General features: G+C 27.1%; 1 protein-coding gene across 15 annotated transcripts in view; it reads left to right on the top strand.

The window, feature by feature from the left end:
• LOC107450919 (uncharacterized) overlaps positions 1–12,937 on the top strand; it is a 653,937-nt gene that overhangs the window by 409,057 nt on the left and 231,943 nt on the right. The window lies entirely within an intron of this gene.

The following is a 12,937-nucleotide window of genomic DNA, read 5'->3' as shown; positions in this document are numbered from 1 at the left end:
TCACTTTATTAAAGCACTTAAATGCTACAATGTTTTTTTCGTGGTAATATATTTTTATTTCAAAATAATACAAAAATTATAATACAAGAAATAATACAAAATAATATCATTTAATCCAAAAAATACAGTCTTGTTAATTGATATATATAAAACACACAAAATAAGATGCAAGATAATAATTATAATGTGAAAATTAATATAATTAATTGATGTAGAATAAACTACACTGTTCATTACAGTCTTTTCAATACTGTTCATTTCAATAAAAAATATTCCATATGATCCTACTCTCAATTTGCTTTTAATATAATTTCACAGCACTTAATCTAGTTCATCCTGTCCAATTACTCTGCTAAATTCAACAGAATTGCAAAATGTAATTAACGTAATTCTATTGATAAAAATAACATATTTAAAATTTCTTGAAAACATTTGATATTTTATTATTCATATTTTAATCCTTTTTGTAAAAAAATACTTTTTCTGTTAAAAAAGGCATCACACAAGTTGCAAAGGAAGAACAGGACCTAAAAAAACAAAAAATGAATTAAAATATTGCATACCTATAAATACAAACTTACTACAATTTTAACACAACGTGAAGAAAACTGTAAGCAAATCAAACGAAGAACACCTGAAAAACATTTAGCCTAATGATGGGATTTTTGCACACAAACTAACAAGCCAATCTTAATGGTGTTCAAGGGTGATTACTTATTAAATTATTTAAACTTGTTGAAAAAGGTTTTTCCCGTACAGAAATAAAACTTGTTTGTCCAAAACTGATTCGATGCAAAAAATAATTATTTATTATTATTATTTTTTATTATTTTATTATTCAGTAATTTAAAAAATTTTGAATCGTAAGGTATACAAATTTTTACTATTTTAAACTATAAAATATTAAATGAAAACATTTAAAATATTAAAGTAAACTGCATCGTTCAAAATAAGTAAGTTAAGAAAGCCTTATGATAATAGTTAATATTTATAGTTAAGAAAACCTTATGATTCAAAAAAAAATTACCATTATCAAACTGAGAAATAAAAATTATAAATACCTACAGAAAAACATTTTTTGTATAGAATAATCTCTAAATAAATACGAATTTTTTTTAAATTTGTTGAAATAGTAATGTGGAGGTATGCAGAAAGTTAAAATAAAAAAAATTAGGAAGGATATTGACTTTTTATGGCTATTCTAGCTTAACTACCGAAACCATATTTTCCCTATACGTCTACTTCTTATCTTTTGATAATCAAAAATACGAATTGATTTTTAAAAAAGGTAGATTTATTAAGCAAAAATAGATTTTTGTGCCTGATTTTGTTACCTGAAATATCATCTGTAGTAATTAACAAGCATATTCAAAGTCACCAAAAATAAAGGTTGATTCTTAATGCAGGAAGATGAGGTCATTTGATCAAAATTTATTTAAGATTTGCTCCTATTTTCATTTTTTACACTGTAAATTAATAGCAAAATAAAAATAAAAATTTAGAATTCTCAAAACTTATAAAAAATATGCACTTTAAAAAATCAATGCATGTATAATTACTATACTGTATATTATTATCCTTATATTAGTATACTATATTATGCTTCGGAAGGTGCTGTCAAAAAAATTTTTGCTTTTCACTAAAATATTTAATGTCCATTACTTCATCACTGTGATATTTTTGACACCATATCGAAAGTATGTTATATTTTTGGTATATTTTGGTATAGTTCAAATGTTTTTATATCATAAATTAAACTTTTTATGCTGTCTGAGGGTGATACATAGTATTTTACGACGGAATAAAAAAAAACTTCTAACCTTTGATCTCAATGCATCCGATAATTAAACTTAATTCGGAAATATTTACTAAAGTTTCATTTCTCTACTCATTTAAACGCAATCACTCTTATTTCAACTCTTAATGCTCTAAATTATCAAATTAATTTAATTAAATGTATTAAATCTCCCACACATTCAACCTAGTAACGTGTTTGAAAATTGGTTGAATACATACTTGAGATTTTGAACTATTCATTCTCTCTCGCTTCAAAGACGCAATTTATCTAATTTGGATGCGTTCATCTTTTAGTTTGGATTCAATTTGTCTTCATTGTTATAGAAATTACGCTTGTTTATAATAAAACTCACGTTTATAGAAGATTTTCACACTTAAAAGTGAGCGAAAATATTTGAAAACTTCAAAATTGGAATAGTCTCAGAGAATTTTGAACTAATCGTAGCTAACGCTAAATTGCGCAATTGTTACTACAACAATTTAAGGAAATAGTATTCAAATAAATAAATTCAAATGCTGTGTTTAAATAGAAAAACAACTGCATTTTCTAAAATTTGCAATAACAATAACATTGGGTTTAAATCTTCTGGCCTTAAATGTGATTCAGTTTCGCATTTGGGATTCAGTTTCCAAAAGGGATTCAATGCGATTCAATTTCCAAAAATCCATTCGTAATCTATATTATAAACTATTTTGTGCAACAATAAAAAATTATTTATTTCTATAATGCACTGGTTTTTTATAGCCAATAAATATTGCATAATCCTGCCTCTTCTTTATTAAAAAAATTTAAGAAATAAAAATTAAATTTATATATATATATATATATATATATATATATATATATATATATATATATATATATATATATATATATATATATATATATATATATATATATATATATATATATATATATATATATATATATATATATATATATATATATATATATATATATATATATATATATATACAGAAAGAGTAAAGAGATAAAAACTCATTATAAGCAATAAAAAAACGTAGTCTATTTCTTCTTATCAAGACACAAACACATGATTCTATGACCAAACTGTTCCAACTCAACTAACAACGTCATTGTTGGTTTACTTCAATCTATTGCAGCCGGTTTTAATTCAAATTATGCGTACAATGAAGTCACATTTACCTCTATGCATCTCTGGTAGGTTCCGAAAAAAAGAAGAAAAAAAATCAGTTGATTCAGCTAACCACATGCTCTTCGAATCGTCTTAATTTTCTGATACGTCACGAAGTATATTCGTGAGATACCTTAAGCATCTGAGAATGGATATCGCAGCTGCATTTAGAAGAAAAAAAGAGTAAATTTGAAATGTAGTCTTAAGAAGTTTTTAAGACTGCAATGGTCAAGGTTAAAGAAATGGTAGAGGAAAATCGTTCTTAAAATATATGGTTTTAAAACTGATAAATTTTATACTTTTGGTTAAATTTCACAATAACGTCGCTACTGATATTTAAGTAAGATAAGTTAAGTACTATACGTGAATTAAAGCTTGAAATGTCACAATGGTTTTGCTCCAGCCTTTTAACTTCTTTTTTTTTCTCGAAGTCTATTTTAAAGATTTTTTTAAATATTATCACATATCTTAATGCGTGTTACATAGTAAATTCTGATTTTCTTTTTAATGAAAAATTTTATTAAACAGCAAAATTAGACCTTTTTCAACTGCTTGTATCTTTGTCTCCAACTTACATGAGTAATTTAGAGACCACGATTGCAGGATCTATCAACAAAAATATAGTGTTTTCTTAAAATTTTCGGAATCTGTAAAAACAAGTAGAGTTATTCCTTTTATATTATATTTCATAATGCAAAAAGAGATTATCAAAAGGAATACTAACTGTTGAAAAAATTTGAAAGTTAAAATATCGGTTAATAGTAATATTTTGAAATCGCCAAGTTCATTTCAATTTTTTTTGTTTCACGGATAATCCCCAAAAATGACAAAATATTTATCATTCCATGAGGATAAAAACTTTCAGAAGCTTTAAATGTTTATTATGTTTATTTCAACTGAACATGGTGAAATATTTCATCGTGAACTCCAACAACCTAGTGTAAAACTTATTTTAAAAAAAAGATTCCTTAAGAGAGATATATAATCACTTGCCAGGTCCTGCAATATAGGCTAATGCTCTACAGTATTTTTAAAAATTGATTTTTTATATATATTTAATTTTTTTTATTTTTTAAATATTTTTTCTTTTAAGTTTCAGGAGCTGTCTGCTTTAGAGTTCTCGGAGATTAATATTATTTAAGCTTTGTTATATTTATATGCACAGAGATAAAAATTCTGCTAACTCTAAACTGTTTTTTTTTCCCATTCATGTGATAACGGTTCAGCGTGAAATCTGGATTTCAAAATTATATTTCTTTTAATCACACTAAAAAATATAAAACTGAAAAGAAAATTTAACCTAATAAACCGTTTTTCTGACATGATATCTAAGGTATCATGATAAAAATACCGAATTTCACCAAAATTACCAAATTTTATCTTGTGCTATAAAACCATATATAATAAATACCAAAGCCAAATACCAAAGCCTTTCGGTAAAAATTCCCCAGCTCCTTGGTGTTCTCACAGAGCGAGAAACATGGTAAATTTTACCAGATTCTGGTAGTTCTTATCATACTTTTTCACAATATATATATAGAGGGATAGATATTACCAATATAGTCCGCATAAAAGAGCCCCCAGGAGTCATCACGCCTTTTACCCATGTCAGAATTAGGCGCTCTGTTTCTTTAAACCAATTTTTCTAACAAAAGCTCATGTTCAGCCAAGAACCATAATATATATATATATATATATATATTCATGCAACACTACCCACAACAATTATCAAAAGTAAGAAAATACGTACATTATCAATGTTTATTAAGCCCTTTAAAAAATATAAGAAACAAAGACATGGTCGATATACCCACTAAATGGTGAACCTTATCTCCCAAATCTTAATTTTGTGTTTTATCATTCAGATAAATTAGAGGTTTCTTTCCTGCTAAGAATATCCCCTCCCTTTATATATGAAAAAAAAAACAGTTAAGTGGAGCTTTGCAATAAAATGGGGCTTTATCCAAGTCGAGCGTAAACCTCCGATATTGCGCTTACCTGATTTACCGTGGATTCAAAGCGTTAGCTCAACGGTATAATGTCTGCTGAGTTACAATCTGTTGCTAAATGTGTTTTACGACAAACATTAATTAATTTTCTTTATTTCATTGGTTTGTATTCAACTCGATAAAATTAGATAGTTTTTATTCAAATTTTTCATTTCGGGAGAGAGACTTCTGAAATAAATAAAATTTCATCGAATTGTTTTAACTTTTTCTCCGGTGAAAATAAATTTATGTATTTCTAAACCTTACAAATTATAATTTGTTTAGTGATTTTGGAAGAAAAATTTCAGCGTTGTTGCGAAGATAGTAATTTCAGTTCCATTTTTCCTATATTTGCGTATATTTTATTCGAAGATTAAACTTTTATTTTTGCATGAATAGTAATTTTTTTCTCTCAAGAGCAGTAACATTTCAATAGAAAGCGAGAAAATATAATTTGTTGTTTTAAAAAATATTTATATCACGGTCTTTGAATTTTAGCGCAATCGTAATGAATAATGTCGATTATTTTTGAAAATTACGCTTTTGGAACTGAATTCCTTCTTGCGTTCAGTAAAAAAGATTAAATAAATGCTTTGATTTTATTCTGCGTTAAAGTTGCTACTTTTTAGTTAAATAATTGCCTAATTTTTCTCTGCATTTAGCGAAGATTTAGGACATAATTTCATAAATCTTGAGATCATCAATGAATTCAAAAGGATATCTAATTACACTAATATTCATATTTTTTAAAAACATATAATTAGCAGAGAAAGAACGCTTTTGCAATTTTCTTTTTAAGGAAATCAACCTTGTTTTTTTACTTAAATTATTATTTGAAATTTGACAACAACGGTTTTCATAAACGTATATTTTAAAAATTTAAGCAAAATTTTACAAAAAATTGGAATATATGGTTATTTTTGATGTAGTAATCGTTGCAGTAGGATATTTTTTAAATATAATAACAACAAATTGAATGAAAGGTGTCTTAAAATTCATAAACTACATTACTAATCAAAAAATCCCTAAGACTAAGAACACACGTACATATAACATAAAAAATAAACTGCAGACATAGCTTTTTAAAGTATTCAACTTTTTTAAACTAAGTAACTAAAATTGATGTATAAATAACTTTAATGATAGAAAGTACTTGCTTTGCTTAATAACACAAGATTATTATTTTTTGGCATTTGAAAGCTTAAACATTTATTAAAAAATGTACCTAAAATTTTATTAAAAATTGAAAATCTAATGGCGTACATGTTATTGATATAGTTTCGGTTACAAAGGGATTTTTTTTAATATTATTTTTAAACAAAAGGACGGTGAATGGAATAAAAACTCCTCATATATGAGGGTTGGATACTGTTGGAATTTTATTCTGAAGTTATGGTAAAATAACCAGAAGCAGTCTGTCTGTCTAATTAATCGTAACGTTTACGGTAAAGTTAGTTTTTTACCTTTACGGTTTTGAAATTGCTTACAGGTTCAAAAACCATGAATACAAAACTATACGGTTTTTTAACAACTTGCGATTTACAACTAGCATGGTTTCAAAGCCGTAAAAAAGGAATTTAATTGAACATTAGGACAATCCTTTTCGTTAGGAAACTGACATAGGAGTTAGGTTGCGGTTGACTAGTGTTTTATGAAATGAACCGAGGAATATGGTTTAACTAGTTCATCTGGTTGTGTCACCTATTGTAAGAGATAAAAAAAACTAGACTTCTTTCATGCTTAGCTGCTTTTTGGTGCTGCCATTATGGGGTGAATAATAGTGTCGCATTCTAATAGTGCAGGGTCACAAATTGGGGAGTTCTGGACACTGGAATGAAAGAAATATTGTGGCATCAACGTTGAAACTTGAACTCTTGTTCTGTTAGTCATTTGACTGACAGATTACACCTCTCGGCTATATTATGTACCCAGCTGCAGGGAACTAAATGGTTTCATTGGGTCGGCTTAGTTGGTTCGATAAATTTTTGGTTATTTAACCATATTGGGTGAAAGCAGTTAATAAACCTTTTTTTTTTATTTATAGTAGACAGTTTGAAGTTCATCTCCTTTAAGGTTATTTGACAGTCTTGTTTGAATATAATAAAATAACAATTAAATAAATTCTTATATTACCATTTTTTCCGAGAAATTTCTTACAATGCACTACTATACGATTAGAAATCTTTATGTGCAGTGAAAATTATATTTAAATTCAGCGTAATTTTTATTTTATTTCATATCATTTTATTCTATTTTATTTATTTATTTTATTTATTCTCTATTTTTTTCTTGTGATTTTTCATTTTTCGTTGTGGAACAAGAAGCAAATAAATGCTACAGGGGTAAAAATTAAGATCTTCGTATCAATTTATTTTCTGCTTTAAAAACGGAGGCGAAAAAGAAATATTTCCTAAATAAAGTGGGAAAAAATAATTGTGTTCAAAATTCTTTAAAAACCTTTTTGACAACATTATGGACAACACATCGTCAGCATTATGGAAAATATATTCATATTTCTGTCTGAATAATATTATTAAGACTGCAAAAATATTTACGCAGGAAAATAATCTTATTTAACCCTCAAAATGCAATAAAAAAGAAGTCAAAAACAATAATTGAATATGAGTTTTAGGATAAAGTTAGACAAATTTTTTTCTTTTGCACTTTATTTAAGTCTTTTACCGATTTGTTTCTATTGATGCTTCATTTTTAATTTAATCTCACCAGTATAACAATTGCTTCTTTATCGAAGCATAAGGCTTTGAAATTTTCATTTTAAGCGCGATTTTCTGTAAGCAAAATTTTGCTAACTATTTTGACGATTTCTTCACTAATTTCAAATAAATTAATTTGTTTTTTTATCAGCATATAAAAGGCTTCAATATATAATAGAACTTCTTTTCTTTATAAATATTTCAGTATAAATATTTTAGTAATATGTTATACCAACCAATGTCGATATTTGACGAAAAATTATGTAATCAGCCAAAAAGAGAGTCTAATTTTTATTTTCCGGTACAATCAACTTTGAGTTTTAAAGAACTAAATAAAACATGCAGAATTAATTTAATGAAGACAGGGATACTAATGAAACTTTTTGTTTTCATTTAGCTCAAAAATTCAACTTCAATTTTAAAATTTTTGGATTGATTTTTCTTGAATTGAACAGGAGATTAATAACTTTTTTTGACTTCAAGACATTACCAAAATACCCGAATTTTACTAAAATAACTATCATTTTTCGATAGAAAAACTCTAAATATCCGACAAGAAACTAAAAAAACACAAATGGTAATTTAAAATGTGTTTTTTTTTAATTATAATTCAACCGCAAATATCATCTATTGTTGATTGATAAAAAGATCAGGCTTCAAAACGTAATACATCTCCAAATTAAAACATTTCTGTGTTAAATATTCATAAAATAATGCCGAATGTATTGTAATGCTGAAAACCAAATAATAATAACATTTTACAACCATCAAAAATAATAGTTCACGTTTTTGGAACTCACAGTATTACTTTCCATTGAAATAATATTTAATAGATTCAAGATAAAATTGCTGATAAAGCTTTAATCAAAACCAGAAAAATTATTTAGTAAGCTAATAGTGCCATTTAACTCTCAACAGAAAATTAAAGAAGACAAAAACATTAATTGAATATTGGTAGAAAGGGAAAACTGTTGTAGTTATGTCATCAGCGCAATACCATTTTGACTTTCCGTATTATCTAAAGTTTTTATCAATCTATTTCTACGTAAGCATCATCAAGAACTTCTTTACTTTTATCCCATTTAAAGTCCACTTTTCGGGTCATCAACATATTACCAAATTGCCATAGTTTTATTAAAATAACTATAATTTTTCAAAAACAAAATTTTAACTGAGCCATAATAAACTAATAAAAATAGTAATTTAAAATGTATTTTTTTTTTTTTATAATTTAAACACAGATAGCATCCATTATTGTTTGATAAAAAGAGTAATCTTCAAAATATAATACGCGCCATATTTTAACACTTTTGAGATAAATAATCGTTTATAAAGTCTAACATATTATAATGCAGAAACGCAAATCATAATAACATTTTTCAACAGTCAAAAATAATAGTTTACATATTTGGAGCTCACAGTATAATTTTCCTTCTAAGTAATATTTTATAAATTCATGATAAAATTTCTGATAAAGCTTTAATCAAAACCACAAAAATATTTCCTTAAGCTAATAGTCTCATTTAACTCTCAATACATAATTAAAGAAGTCAAAAGCATTAATTGAATATTGGTAGAAAGGGAAAACTTGTAGTTATGTCACCGGCGCAATGCCATTTTGACTTACCACATTATCTAAAGTTTTTACCAATCTCTTTCTACGTAAGCATCATCAAGAAGAACTACTTTACTTTTATCCCATTAGTAAAGCAATCCCCATTAGTCAAAGCGCCGGCTTCACTCAATAAATTACATTAAAAATGTTTCAGCTTAAAATGTTACACCTTTATATTTATTCTCGGATGTCTTTACAAGATCAAGTGATGAGTCTCGAATATTATTATATTCACGAAGTGAAACATAAATTATGTTTTAGTTTAGAGACATAATTTTTAAATCCTTCTCCCTTTCAATGATTGGCGATTTTTCGCATTGACTGGAATTTAAAATTAATAATTCAAATGTTAATGGTTTGATGGTGGCATGAAAAAATGTTTATTAATGCTTCGTGCTATTATTTTAATCTTTATATTCATCTTTGAATAACGGATATAAAATGTTCCATAGTTCTGGATAATTTGACTTGCTATTCATTTCTAAAAGAATTGTTGTATTGCTTGAAAATTTTGGGATTAATGCGTAAGGATTATATGCAGATTTAAATAATAGCAATAACATGTAGTTATTAGTAATTCCAAATAACTAAACACGTATCCTCGCTTTTTACCCTTTGGCAAAATACGTATTGTTTAGGGTTTGATGGCATGCGCACCTTATTTGGAAGTCATCACACTTTTCAACTATGTTCAAGAGTAGTAGTAAACAGTGCGCATGCGTCGTCATTGCATGCGTTGCTATGGCAACCGCTGCTGTTTGATAATTTTTTTAACATTCTTTTTTCCCCTTTAATTTCGTTATGCACTAAGTTGGTGAGTTTATTATTGAGATATGGGACCAGAGAGATCCCATTAATACTTATTAAGTTGTGAATAAGAGAGAATTTCATCATTTGAATGATATTTTTGTTTTTATTGTTTTAATTAAAAATCATAAATTCTAACCTACAGCTCAAACTGCATCATTTTCATTACTAATTCAGGTAAATATCACAAATAAAGAGCGTAAGTAAAAAATAATAATAAAATGAAAATAAATTAGACAACAACCATTTTGGTAATGGGTAACCTGTGATCTCCGAAAGGCGATCTCAATTTTTTTATTATATGTTTTTTTATGGCCTTCCGTCACCAATATTACAAAAAATAATATTTTATGGTTTGTCACGTTTTGATTCGATCTTTTGCTTTAAATCTTTTTTCTTTCAAGAAAAAGGAGCGACCTTTTAAAAGAATGCTAGGCACAATTGGGCTATAAACGAACTTTACTTTATGCCCCGTTAAAAAAATTTTAGTGCATCTTGAATCATGAAATCGTTCAAACTTGCTGCACCATTAATATAGTGCTAAGTTAAACCATATTACCCTTTACGTATTATTACTTTAGTTCAAATTCCTGGTAAAGTTACAAGAAATTTACATCGTATTATACTTCAAGGTAATGATCTTATACACTATTAAAATATTCATTCGAACACAATGGTAGAATAACCTGCAACAGCCTGCCTATCCAATTAACCGTAAAGTTTAAGGAAAATATTTTTTTTACTTTTGCGGTTTTGAAACCGTTTACAACTGGTGAGTTTAAAAAACCATGAATATAAAGCTAAACGATTTTTTAACCACTTACCACTAACATGGTTTCAAATCCATAAAAATGAGGAGCCAGGCCTTCAGTTAGTTAATGGACATTGGGGATAGGTTGTGGTTGACTTGTGTTTTATTATATGGTCAGTGGAATGTGGTTTAATTAGTTTACCTGGTTGTTTCACTTTTTGGGTTAAGCAACTTTTTGATGCCGCCATCTATGCGTGAGTGAGACTATCATATTTTAATAGTCCAGGGTCACAAATTGAAAAGACCAAGACACTGGAAACACTTCATGTGTTGAAGGGAATGGAGGAAATATTGCGGTTTCAACGCTGGAACTCATAGCCCCATTCTGTCGTTCATGAGATTGACAGATTAGCCTTCTCGCTATAACATGTTCCCAGCAGCTGCAAAAAACCAAGTGGCTTCGTTAGGTGGGCCTTCTTAGTGCGAAGAAATTCGGGTTTTTTTAACCGCATTAGTTGGAAGCAGTTAATGAACGGTTTTTCTCTCAGTTAACAGTCTAAATACCATCTTATTTATGGGTATGCGACTGTTTTGTTTAAATATGGTAAAATAACAATTATATAAATTGTTATTTAACCATTTTTCCAAGAAATTTCTGACAGTGTGGTTCAGCGATGAACTGATTTTTCTTAGATTGCACTAGAAATTTAGTTCTTGGTTTGCCAGCTGTAGGGGAGAGTTTGTACTCAGAACCCATTTACTTATTTTATTCATTTTATGCGGAAAGTAACGATTCGATTAAATCAAAAAATTTATGGGAAATACATCATACGTTTGTCTATTAATATAATATTTTTATAAACAAAATCTGCCTTAAACTACCGATTAACAAATATTTTTAAAGTAGGAAAAATAGGTCAAAGGTATAACATGGTGGTGTACTTCGGACCTTATGTTATAGTGCTATTATTTCATTGAATAACACTTAATTTGAATTTTTTTTTTTTTTTTGGAGCTTGGAAATTCATGCAATCAAAACATATTTTTCTAGTAGTCTGATATAGCTGAAATAAATTAAGTCATATACGCAATATCAAGGAATATTTTATTGAAATATTGCAAAAATGTATACTTTTGCTAAGAAAATAAAATGTTTTGCTTATTGTTAGTGACATAGTCCACAGAGAAATATAATTGTGCTAATTAAACCTGTTGTTCATACCTGGGACTGGTGCAAGGCACAAAACAGATATTGGTTCAAGATACAACATGAATACGAATTTTTAATTTTATTAGGTCTAACAAAAATAAATAATTTTTCTTTTTAAAAAAATGATATTTCATTTTTAAAAAATAATAATGACATTTTGTTGCTAATCTGCCTTAGTTTTATTTCAAATGTAGGAACTGTAAAGTTTTATTTTCCACTCAAATTGATCGAAACATTTTTCAGCAACTAAAGAAAATCAAAAAGGATTCTCTAACACGTACCTGTAAAACCTAAATAATCATCAACACTAGAAATATTACCTTTTGTGACCAGTTGTTACACAAATCAGCTAGGTGCAAGAGTCTCCCATACATATGCTGCGTATTGAAAATTTATTGGAAATAATATTTAAAACGCTTTTTTTATTCCAATTTTCTTATGCTACATTTTTCTAAAATTTTGGTCACAGGTACGATTTAGAACAAGCGTTACACGATTTTTTTTTCAACAAGAGGAAAAGTGGAGGAGAAAAAAATCCTGACATGACAAATAAATCTTAACACGAAATTTTCATTGCAGTTAAAGAAAATTATAAATGGGATTTTGTTTTTTAAAAAAGTCAATAATTCTAATTTTAAATAATTCATAGTTAATATATTTCAGAATATTTTTTAAAGTATACAATTAAAGCCACCCATGAACTTATTATTGAAACAATTTAAAACAATTTTAACTTATAATTCTATATTCATTCAATCTAATTTTTCTAAATCAAAACTAATTAAGATGTTGATAGAGAATTTATACTTGTATGACTTAAATTAAAGTCTTAAAAAAAAATTCCTTTTTCACAATTTTCAACCTTCTCCGTCATACCGTTCACAAAAATTTTAAAAAA

Source organism: Parasteatoda tepidariorum, chromosome 11, assembly GCF_982258835.1.
Source record: "Parasteatoda tepidariorum strain Cologne lab strain chromosome 11, Ptep-v5.0, whole genome shotgun sequence".
In the NCBI taxonomy this organism is placed as follows: Eukaryota; Metazoa; Arthropoda; class Arachnida; order Araneae; family Theridiidae; genus Parasteatoda; species Parasteatoda tepidariorum.
The sequence above is the reverse complement of the archived record's forward strand: the minus strand, read 5'-3'. Positions and strand labels throughout refer to the sequence as shown.